Below are 11,962 nucleotides of genomic sequence, written 5' to 3'. Positions count from 1 at the left end.
ATATGTGGGGGGCTGCCTTTTCCTTTGGGGTATTTCTCTGAGGCAAGAAAGGCTTATTTTTCTATCTTCAGGCTAGTTAGTTTCTCAGGCTGTGTCGAGTTGCATAGGCAGAGTTAGGCGCAATCCACGGCTGCCTCTAGTGTTGTTTGGAGAGGATTAGGGATTGCGGTCTGCAGAGCTCCCACGTCTCAGAGCTCGTTCTATTATTTTGGGTTATTGTCTGATCACTGTATGTGCTCTGACCTCCATGTCCATTGTGATACTGAATTGCCTTTCATAACAGTACAGGAAGCCAGAAGTACTAATGATTCTCAATAGAGGGAAAAAAAGAAGTTCTGAGACCATTTTTTTTTCTTGGCATTGTGTTTTGTCTTTTTTTTCCCCTAGACATTTGGGTGGTTCAGTACACAGGTGTAGCGATGGACATTAGAAGTCTGTCTTCATTTGTGGATCAGCTCTCGGCAAGAGTACAAAAGATTCAAGACACTATTGATCAGAAATCTATGTTAGAACCAAGAATTCCTATTCCTGATTTGTTTTTTGGAGATAGAACTGAGTTTCAAAAATAATTGTAAGCTATTTCTGGCCTTGAAACCTCGTTCCTCTGGTGATCCAGTTCAACAGGTTTTGATTATTATTTCTTTTTTGCGCGGCGACCCTCAGGACTGGGCATTTTCTCTTGCGCCAGGAGATCCTGCATTAAGTAATATCAATGCGTTTTTCCTGGCGCTCGGATTGCTGTACGATGAGCCTAATTCAGTGGATCAGGCAGAAAAGAATTTGCTGGCTCTTTGTCAGGGTCAGGATGAGATAGAGGTATATTGCCAGAAATTTAGAAAATGGTCCGTGCTCACTCAATGGAATGATTCTGCGCTTGCAGCTATGTTTAGAAAGGGTCTCTCTGAAGCCCTTAAGGATGTCATGGTGGGATTTCCTATGCCTGCTGGTTTGAATGAGTCTATGTCTTTGGCTATTCAGATCGGTCGACGCTTGCGTGAGCGTAAATCTGTGCACCATTTGGCGGTATTACCTGAGCTTAAACCTGAGCCTATGCAGTGCGATAGGACTTTGACCAGAGTTGAACGGCAAGAACACAGACGTCTGAATGGGCTGTGTTTCTACTGTGGTGATTCCACTCATGCTATCTCTGATTGTCCTAAGCGCACTAAGCGGTTCGCTAGGTCTGCCACCATTGGTACGGTACAGTCAAAATTACTTCTGTCCGTTACCTTGATCTGCTCTTTGTCATCATATTCTGTCATGGCGTTTGTGGATTCAGGCGCTGCCCTGAATTTGATGGACTTGGAATATGCTAAGCGTTGTGGGTTTTTCTTGGAGCCCTTGCAGTGTCCTATTCCATTGAGAGGAATTGATGCTACGCCTTTAGCCAAGAATAAGCCTCAATACTGGACCCAGCTGACCATGTGCATGGCTCCTGCACATCAGGAGGTTATTCGCTTTCTGGTGTTGCATAATCTGCATGATGTGGTCGTGTTGGGTTGCCATGGCTACAAGCCCATAATCCAGTATTGGATTGGAAATCCATGTCGGTGTCCAGCTGGGGTTGTCAGGGGGTACATGGTGATGTTCCATTTTTGTCAATTTCGTCATCCACCCCTTCTGAGGTTCCAGAGTTCTTGTCTGATTACCGGGATGTATTTGATGAGCCCAAGTCCGATGCCCTACCTCCGCATAGGGATTGTGATTGTGCTATCAATTTGATTCCTGGTAGTAAATTCCCAAAGGGTCGACTGTTTAATTTATCCGTGCCTGAGCACACCGCTATGCGCAGTTATGTGAAGGAATCCCTGGAGAAGGGGCATATTCGCCCGTCATCGTCGCCATTAGGAGCAGGGTTCTTTTTTGTAGCCAAAAAGGATGGTTCGCTGAGACCTTGTATAGATTATCGCCTTCTTAATAAGATAACTGTTAAATTTCAGTACCCCTTGCCATTGTTATCTGATTTGTTTGCTCGGATTAAGGGGGCTAGTTGGTTCACCAAGATAGATCTTCGTGGTGCGTATAATATGGTGCGAATCAGGCGAGGCGATGAATGGAAAACTGCATTTAATACGCCCGAGGGTCATTTTGAGTATCAAGTGATGCCATTCGGACTTGCCAATGCTCCATCAGTGTTTCAGTCCTTTATGCATGACATCTTCCGAGAGTACCTGGATAAATTCCTGATTGTGTACTTGGATGACATTTTGATCTTTTCGGATGATTGGGAGTCTCATGTGAAGCAGGTCAGAACGGTTTTTCAGGTCCTGCGTGCTAATTCTTTGTTCGTGCAGAAGGTTTCATTTTTGGGGTTCATCTTTTCCCCTTCTACTATCGAGATGGATCCTGTTAAGGTCCAAGCCATCCATGATTGGACTCAGCCGACATCTCTGAAAAGTCTGCAAAAGTTCCTGGGCTGTGCTAATTTTTATCGTCGCTTCATCTGCAATTTTTCTACTATTGCCAAACCATTGACCGATTTGACCAAGAAGGGTGCTGATTTGGTCAATTGGTCTTCTGCTGCTGTGGAAGCTTTTCAAGAGTTGAAGCGTCGTTTTTCTTCTGCCCCTGTGTTGTGTCAACCTGATGTTTCTCTTCCGTTCCAGGTCGAGGTTGATGCTTCTGAGATTGGAGCAGGGGCTGTTTTGTCGCAGAGAGGTTCTGATTGTTCTATGATGAAACCATGTGCTTTTTTTTCCAGGAAGTTTTCGCCTGCTGAGCGAAATTATGATGTGGGCAACCGAGAGTTGCTGGCCATGAAGTGGGCATTCGAGGAGTGGCGTCATTGGCTTGAAGGAGCTAAGCATCGCGTGGTGGTCTTGACTGATCGCAAGAACTTGACTTATCTCGAGTCTGCTAAGCGTTTGAATCCTAGACAGGCTCGTTGGTCGCTGTTTTTCGCCCGTTTTGACTTCGTGATTTCGTACCTTCCGGGCTCTAAAAATGTGAAGGCGGATGCTCTGTCTAGGAGTTTTGTGCCCGACTCTCTGGGTTTATCTGAGCCGGCGGGTATCCTCAAGGAAGGAGTAATTGTGTCTGCCATCTCCCCTGATTTGCGGCGGGTGCTGCAAAAATTTCAGGCTAATAAACCTGATCGTTGTCCAGCGGAGAAACTGTTTGTCCCTGATAGGTGGACTAATAAGGTTATCTCTGAGGTTCATTGTTCGGTGTTGGCTGGTCATCCTGGAATCTTTGGTACTAGAGAGTTAGTGGCTAGATCCTTTTGGTGGCCGTCTCTGTCGCGGGATGTGCGTACTTTTGTGCAGTCCTGTGGGATTTGTGCTCGGGCTAAGCCCTGCTGTTCTCGTGCCAGTGGGTTGCTTTTGCCCTTGCCGGTCTGTTATGTAGGCAATCCAGTGACACAGTGTGCCAGCAATCAGAGCACATACAGTGATCTGACAATAACCCAAAAACAATAGAACGAGCTCTGAGACGTGGAATCTCTGTAGACCGCAATACCTGAACCTATCCTAAACACAACTAAAGGCAGCTGTGGATTGCGCCTGACACTACCTATGCAACTCGGCACAGCCTGAGGAGCTGACTAGCCTGAAGATAGAAAAACAAGCCTGACTTGCCTCAGAGAAATACCCCAAAGGAAAAGGCAGCCCCCCACATATAATGACTGTTAGCAAGATGAAAAGACAAACGTAGGGATGAAATAGATTCAGCAAAGTGAGGCCCGATATTCTAGATAGAGCGAGGATAGCAAAGAGAACTTTGCAGTCTACAAAAAACCCTAAAGCAAAAAACCACGCAAAGGGGGCAAAAAGACCCACCGTGCCGAACTAACGGCACGGCGGTACACCCTTTGCGTCTCAGAGCTTCCAGCAAAACGAATTGACAAGCTGGACAGAAAAAGTAGCAACAAAAGCAAAGAAGCACTTATCTAAGCAGAGCAGCAGGCCACAGGAAAGATCCAGAAGCTCAGATCCAACACTGGAACATTGACAAGGAGCAAGGAAGACAGAATCAGGCGGAGTTAAATAACAAAGCAGCCAACGAGCTCACCAGAACACCTGAGGGAGGAAGCTCAGAAGCTGCAGTACCACTTGTGACCACAGGAGTGAATTCAGCCACAGAATTCACAACACCGGTCCCGAAGAGGCCTTGGACACATATCTCTATGGATTTTATTTCTGATCTTCCCGTCTCTCAAAAGATGTCAGTCATTTGGGTGGTCTGTGATCGCTTTTATAAGATGGTCCATCTGGTACCCTTGTCCAAATTGCCTTCCTCCTCTGATTTGGTGCCTTTGTTCTTCCAGCATGTGGTTCGTTTGCATGGCATTCCAGAGAATATCGTTTCTGACAGAGGTTCCCAGTTTGTTTCGAGGTTTTGGCGAGCCTTTTGTGGTAGGATGGGCATTGACTTGTCTTTTTCCTCGGCTTTTCATCCTCAGACTAATGGCCAGACCGAACGAACCAATCAGACCTTGGAAACCTATCTGAGATGCTTTGTTTCTGCCGATCAGGATGACTGGGTGTCCTTTTTGCCTTTGGCTGAGTTCGCCCCTAATAATCGGGCCAGCTCGGCTACCTTGGTTTCGCCATTTTTCTGCAATTCTGGGTTCCATCCTCGTTTCACTTCAGGACAGGTTGAGTCTTCGGACTGTCCTGGTGTGGATACTGTGGTGGACAGGTTGCAGCAGATTTGGACTCATGTAGTGGACAATTTGACCTTGTCCCAGGAGAAGGCTCAACGTTTCGCTAATCGCAGACGCCGTGTGGGTCCCCGACTTCGTGTTGGGGATCTGGTTTGGTTATCTTCTCGTCATATTCCTATGAAGGTTTCCTCTCCTAAGTTTAAACCTCGTTTCATTGGTCCGTATAGGATTTCTGAGGCTCTTAATCCTGTGTCTTTTCGTCTGACCCTCCCAGATTCTTTTTCCATACATAACGTATTCCATAGGTCATTGTTGCGGAGATACGTGGCACCTATGGTTCCATCTGTTGACCCTCCTGCCCCGGTTTTGGTGGAGGGGGAATTGGAGTATATTGTGGAGAAGATTCTGGATTCTCGTGTTTCAAGACGAAAACTCCAGTATCTGGTTAAATGGAAGGGTTATGCTCAGGAAGATAATTCCTGGGTTTTTGCCTCTGATGTCCATGCTCCCGATCTTGTTCATGCCTTTCATGTGGCTCATCCTGGTCGGCCTGGGGGCTCTGGTGAGGGTTCGGTGACCCCTCCTCAAGGGGGGGGGTACTGTTGTGAATTCTGTGGCAGAGCTGCCTCCTGTAGTCACAAGTGGTACTTCGGCTGGTTCTCTCTGGGAGCTTCCGTTTGTGGAGAAAACTGGTACTGCGGCTTCTGAGTTTCCTCCCTCAGGTGATCTGGTGAGGTCGTTAGGTGCTTCTCTACTTAACTCCACCTAATGCTGTGATTCATGCTTCCTGTCTATGTTCCAGTGTTGGACTTGTTTTTCCCTGGATCATTCCTGTGGCCTGCTGCTCTGCATAGCTAAGTTCTTCTTTGCTATTTGTTTGCTATTTTTTCTGTCCAGCTTGTCTATTTGTTTTGCTGGAAGCTCTGGGACGCAAAGGGTGTACCTCCGTGCCGTTAGTTCGGTACGGAGGGTCTTTTTGCCCCCTTTGCGTGGTTTTCTTTAGGGTTTTGTGTAGACCGCAAAGTTATCTTTCCTATCCTCGCTCTGTTTAGAATATCGGGCCTCACTTTGCTGAATCTATTTCATATCTACGTTTGTCTTTTCATCTTTACTCACAGTCATTATATGTGGGGGGCTGCCTTTTCCTTTGGGGTATTTCTCTGAGGCAAGAAAGGCTTATTTTTCTATCTTCAGGCTAGTTAGTTTCTCAGGCTGTGTCGAGTTGCATAGGCAGAGTTAGGCGCAATCCACGGCTGCCTCTAGTGTTGTTTGGAGAGGATTAGGGATTGCGGTCTGCAGAGTTCCCACGTCTCAGAGCTCGTTCTATTATTTTGGGTTATTGTCTGATCACTGTATGTGCTCTGACCTCCATGTCCATTGTGATACTGAATTGCCTTTCATAACAGATGACATACAGGTATATACTATATATAGGAGGAGATGACATCCAGGTATATACTATATATAGGAGAAGATGACATACAGGTATATACTATATACAGGGGAGATGACACACAGCAGGTATATACTATATACAGGGGAGATGACATACAGGTATATACTATATACAGGAGATGACATACAGGTGTATACTATATATAAGGGAGATGACAAACATGTATATACTGAGGTGAAAATGAGAGGTGTGAGGTGAAAATGAAAAGGTGTGAGTGCAAAATGAGAGGAGTGAGGGAAAATAGTGTAGTGATCGGAAAATGACAGATGTGAGGTCGAAATGACAAGTGTTAGGCGGGAATGAGAGGAGTGAGGGAGAAAATGAGAGGTGTGAGGGAGAAAATGAGAGATGTGAGGGGGAAAATTAAAGATGTGATTGGGAAAATGAGAGGCGTGATGGGAAAATAAGAGAAGTGACGTGCTATAACTAACCACAGATATTTACTATGCCCAGGCAATGCCGGGCTCTTCAGCTAGTTAGATATATATATATATACAAAGTATATATACTGTATATATACAGTATGCTGTATACACTGTATATATACAGTACAGACCAAAGGTTTGGACACACCTTCTCATTTCAAGATTTTTCTGTATTTTCATGACTATGAAAATTGTACATTCACACTGAAGGCATCAAAACTATGAATTAACACATGTGGAATTATATACTTAGCAAAAAAGTGCGAAACAACTGAAATTATGTCTTATATTGTAGGTTCTTCAAAGTAGCCACCTTTTGCTTTGATGACTGCTTTGCACATTCTAGGCATTCTCTTGATGAGCTTCAAGAGGTAGTCACCAGGAATGGTCTTCCAACAATCTTGAAGAAGTTCCCAGAGATGCTTAGCACTTATGGCCCTTTTGCCTTCACTCTATGATCCAGCTCACCCCAAACTATCTCACCAGCACCCCATCACTCTCCCACTTGGTCAAATAGCCCTTACACAGCCTGTAGGTGTGTTTGGGGTCATTGTCCTGTTGAAAAATAAATGATGGTCCAGCTAAACGCAAAACGGATGGCATAGCATGCCGCTGCAAGATGCTGTGGTAGCCATGCTGGTTCAGTATGCCTTCAATTTTGAATAAATCCCCAACAGTGTCACCAGCAAAGCACCCCCACACCATCACATCTTCTCTTCCATGCTTCATGGTGAGCACCAGGCATGTAGAGTCCATCCGTTCACCTTTTCTGCATCGAACAAAGACACGGTAGTTAGAACCAAAGATCTCAAATTTGGACTCATCAGGCCAAAGCACAGATTTCCACTGGTCTAATGTCCATTCCTTGTGTTCTTTAGCCTAAACAAGTCTCTTCTGCTTGTTGCCTGTCCTTAGCAGTGGTTTCCTAGCAGCTATTTTACCATGAAGGCCTGCTGCACAAAGTCTCCTCTTAACAGTTGTTGTACAGATGTGTCTGCTGCTAGAACTCTGTGTGGCATTGACCTGGTCTCTCATCTGAGCTGCTGTTAACCTGCGATTTCTGAGGCTGGTGACTCGGATAAACTTATCCTCAGAAGCAGAGGTGACTCTTGGTCTTCCTTTCCTGGGGCAGTCCTCATGTGAGCCAGTTTCTTTGTAGCGCTTGATGGTTTTTGCCACTGCACTTGGGGACACTTTCAAAGTTTTCCCAATTTTTCGGACTGACTGACCTTCATTTCTTAAAGTAATGATGGCAGCTCGTTTTTCTTTACTTAGCTGCTTTTTTCTTGCCATAATACAAATTTTAACTGTCTATTCAGTAGGACTATCAGCTGTGTATCCACCAGACTTCTGCACAACACAACTGATGGTCCCAACCCCATTTATAAGGCAAGAAATCCCACTTATTAAACCTGACAGGGCACACCTGTGAAGTGAAAACCATTTCTGGTGACTACCTCTTGAAGCTCATCAAGAGAATGCCAAGAGTGTGCAAAGCAGTCCTCACAGCAAAAGATGGCTACTTTGAAAAACCTAGAATATAAGACATAATTTCAGTTGTTGCACACTTTTTTTGTTAAGTATATAATTCCACATGTGTTAATTTATAGTTTTGATGCCTTCAGTGTGAATGTACAATTTTCATAGTCATGAAAATACAGAAAAATCTTGAAATGAGAAGGTGTGTCCAAACTTTTGGTCTGTACTGTATATATTTATATATATACAGTTAGTAAAAATGGCAGCGCTGAAAACGCAAGATACACAAACACAACAGTCATAAGTAACAACGTTAACAATACAATAATTAAAGCAACACAAAACGACCCTGCTCGTGAGAGCTTACAATCTACAATGAGGTGGGGGAGATACAAAGTACAGGTGTGTATTTACAATGATGGTCCAGCCATCTTCAGGGGGTGGGGGATAGATGGAGATAGTGAATGGGCTACACACACACAAACATAAAATGACTGATTAGGGAACGTGATAGGCCGCTCTGAACAAATGTGGTTTTAGCGAGCGCCTAAAACTATGCAAATTGTGGATGGTCCTAATATCTTGGAGTAGGGCATTCCAGAGGATTGTCGCAGCACGGGAGAAGTCTTGTAGTCGGGAGTGGGAGGTACGGATTAGTGCAGAGGTTAGTCGAAAGTCTTTGCAGAGCACAGCGATAGAAAGAAATGAGGGAGGAGATGTAAGGGGGTGCTGCACTGTGGAGAGCTTTATGGGTGAGAACAAGTACTTTGAATTGGATCCTGTAGCAAATAGGCAGCCAGTGTAACGACTGGCGAAGAGCGGACATGTCTAAGTACAGATAAGCCAGATGGACGACCCTGGCTGCTGCATTAAGGATGGACTGGAGAGGGAAAACTCGAGTAAGGGGGAGGCCAATTAATAGAGCATTGCAGTAGTCCTGGCGGGGGTGGATCAGGGCGATAGTGAGGGGTTTTGTTGTTTCCATGGTGAGAAAAGGGCGGATTCTAGAGATGTTCTTTAGGTGTAAGCGGCATGAGCAGGCAAGAGATTGTATATGGGATGTGAAGGAGAGATGAGAGTCAAATATAACACCCAGACACCGCACCTGCTACCGGGGTGTTATTATGGTGTCACCCACAGAGAGGGCAACGTCAGATTTAGGGAGGTTAGTAGAAGGCGGGAGCAGAAGTTCAGTTTTGGAGAGGTTGAGTTTCAGATAGAGAGCGGACATGATGTTGGAGACTGCGGACAGACAGTCAGTGGCGTTCTGTAGTACAGCGGGGGTAAGGTCAGGGGATGATGTGTATAGTTGTGTGTCATCGGCATAAAGATGGATAGATAGATATGGATAGATAGATAGATAGATATTAGATAGATTGATATTAGATAGATAGATGATAGATAGATAGACAGATAGATGGATATGAGATAGAAAGATACGTGATAGATAGGTAGATAGGTAATAGATACATACGGAATAGATAGATAGATAGATAGATATGGGATATAGACAGATAGACAGACGGATAGATAGATAGATAGATAGATAGATAGATAGATAGATAGATAGATAGATAGATAGATAGATAGATAGATAGATAGATAGATATGGGATAGATATTTGATAGCTAAGTATTTGATAGATAGATAGATAAGGTTTGGATAGAGTTAAAACAGTGAATCCTTGGGATGTAATGTCATCAACATCCCACCAATCAGTCTCCACATGTCACAACTGCATACAGAAATGTTAAGCCTCTTGTGTAATTTACTTCGGCCACATGCAATATCCTGTGAGTTTTAGAGCCATTTTCACTTCTCCATTAGCCCATGGAGTGGAACATCTCTTATCCTTTAGGCATCAATTATTTTGACACTTGAATTACACTTTTACATATGTTGCATGATGTATCCTTCTTTATTTTAGCCACTGTTTTTCGGACCTTTGTATATGAAAAAACCCCAGATGATGAAGACATTTTTGTTTTTTTGGTTATATGTAAAAAGATGTTGAAAGCATCCCACCATCAGTGCGTCAAGATGAGAACATCTGTAAATATTGAACTCTAACACTGTGCGCGGATGATAATTGGATGTGCCACCTATAGCGGTGTGTTGAGGTAAGAGAACATCTTTTATTTGGGTTTTACTAGGAGTTTTTTTGGGGGGAGTATCGGCAAGACCAATTGAATGACAAAGACCACATCTTAAAAACCAATTTATAATACCTTATTTATATTTCTGTAATGTAACCTCATATATATTTTTTTCGTTTTACCAAAATTGTACTTGAGACCATGATAAACTCCATTAGTTAATGAGGTCCATCAGACGCCATTGGTCCACAACACAGATGTGAGTTTAGCCTTAGGCAAAGTTGACGCTATTTGGTGACATTAAGCAATTTTGTTTGATTTGATGGAAAGAATAAGGCAAAAATCTGTGATATTCTTGACATCAAAATGATGGACCTTGACAGACCTCAGTGTCATCAATGTCAATAGGGGTTTATCAGGTGATTTTGCTATGTGCTGTAAACTTGTGAGATATTATTGCATCTATGTATGTGAATGGAGAAAGTAACATGAAACAACAGCACATGACACAAATAAGTATTTGGTAAGTCACAAAAAAGTGTAAAAATAAGTGGGCTAATCTTTCAGCACATTGTATTTTATTTTATCTACTAGCTGAAGAGCCCGGCGTTGCCTGGGCATAGTAAATATCTGTGGTTAGTTATAGCACGTCACTTCTCTTATTTTCCCATCACGCCTCTCATTTTCCCAATCACATCTTTAATTTTCCCCCTCACATCTCTCATTTTCTCCCTCACACCTCTCATTTTCTCCCTCACTCCTCTCATTCCCGCCTAACACTTGTCATTTCGACCTCACATCTGTCATTTTCCGATCACTACACTATTTTCCCTCACTCCTCTCATTTTGCACTCACACCTTTTCATTTTCACCTCACACCTCTCATTTTCACCTCAGTATATACATGTTTGTCATCTCCCTTATATATAGTATACACCTGTATGTCATCTCCTGTATATAGTATATACCTGTATGTCATCTCCCCTGTATATAGTATATACCTGCTGTGTGTCATCTCCCCTGTATATAGTATATACCTGTGTATGTCATCTCCTCCTATATATAGTATATACCTGGATGTCATCTCCTCCTATATATAGTATATACCTGAATGTCATCTCCTCCTATATATAGTATATACCTGTATGTCATCTCCTTCTATATATAGTATATACCTGTATGTCATCTCCTCCTGTATATAGTATATACCTGTGTGTCATCTCCCCTGTATATAGTATATATCTGTGTGTCATCTCCTCCTGTATATAGTATATACCTGTATGTCATCTTCTATATATAGCATATACCTGTATGTCATCTCCTCCTGTATATAGTATATACCTGTAGGTAATCTGCTCCTGTATATAGTATATACCTGTGTGTCATCTCCTCCTGTATATAGTATATACCTGTATGTCATCTCCTCCTGTATATAGTATGTACCTGTATGTCATCTCCTCCTCTATATAGTATATACCTGTGTGTCATCTCTCCTGTATATAGTATATATCTGTGTGTCATCTCCCCTGTATATAGTATATACCTGTGTGATCTCCTGTGTTAGACCTCATTCACACGTTATTTGCTCAGTATTTTTACCTCAGTATTTGTAAGATAAATTGGCAGCCTGATCCCCAGCCAACAGGAAGCCCTCCCCCCTGGCAGTATATATTAGCTCACACATACACATAATAGACAGGTCATGTGACTGACAGCTGCCGTATTTCCTATATGGTACATTTGTTGCTCTTGTAGTTTGTCTGCTTATTAATCAGATTTTTATTTTTGAAGGCTAATACCAGACTTGTGTGTGTTTTAGGGCGAGTTTCGTTTGTCAAGTTGTGTGTGTTGAGTTGTGTGTGGCGACATGCATGTAGCGACTTTTGTGAGATGAGTTTTG

At 43.3% G+C, this 11,962-nt stretch overlaps 1 protein-coding gene across 1 annotated transcript in view; it reads left to right on the top strand.

Moving 5' to 3' along the window:
- The first annotated feature begins 9,775 nt into the window (after positions 1-9,775).
- The window catches only part of UNC13D (unc-13 homolog D), a 157,066-nt gene continuing 154,879 nt past the window's right edge, over positions 9,776-11,962 (top strand). The window contains exon 1 of the mRNA XM_069752049.1: positions 9,776-10,086. The gene's annotated coding sequence lies outside the window, so the exon portion shown is untranslated. The remainder of the gene's footprint in view (positions 10,087-11,962) is intronic.

This window comes from Ranitomeya imitator, chromosome 2 (genome assembly GCF_032444005.1).
Source record: "Ranitomeya imitator isolate aRanImi1 chromosome 2, aRanImi1.pri, whole genome shotgun sequence".
Lineage (NCBI taxonomy): Eukaryota > Metazoa > Chordata > Amphibia > Anura > Dendrobatidae > Ranitomeya > Ranitomeya imitator.
The sequence above is the reverse complement of the archived record's forward strand: the minus strand, read 5'-3'. Positions and strand labels throughout refer to the sequence as shown.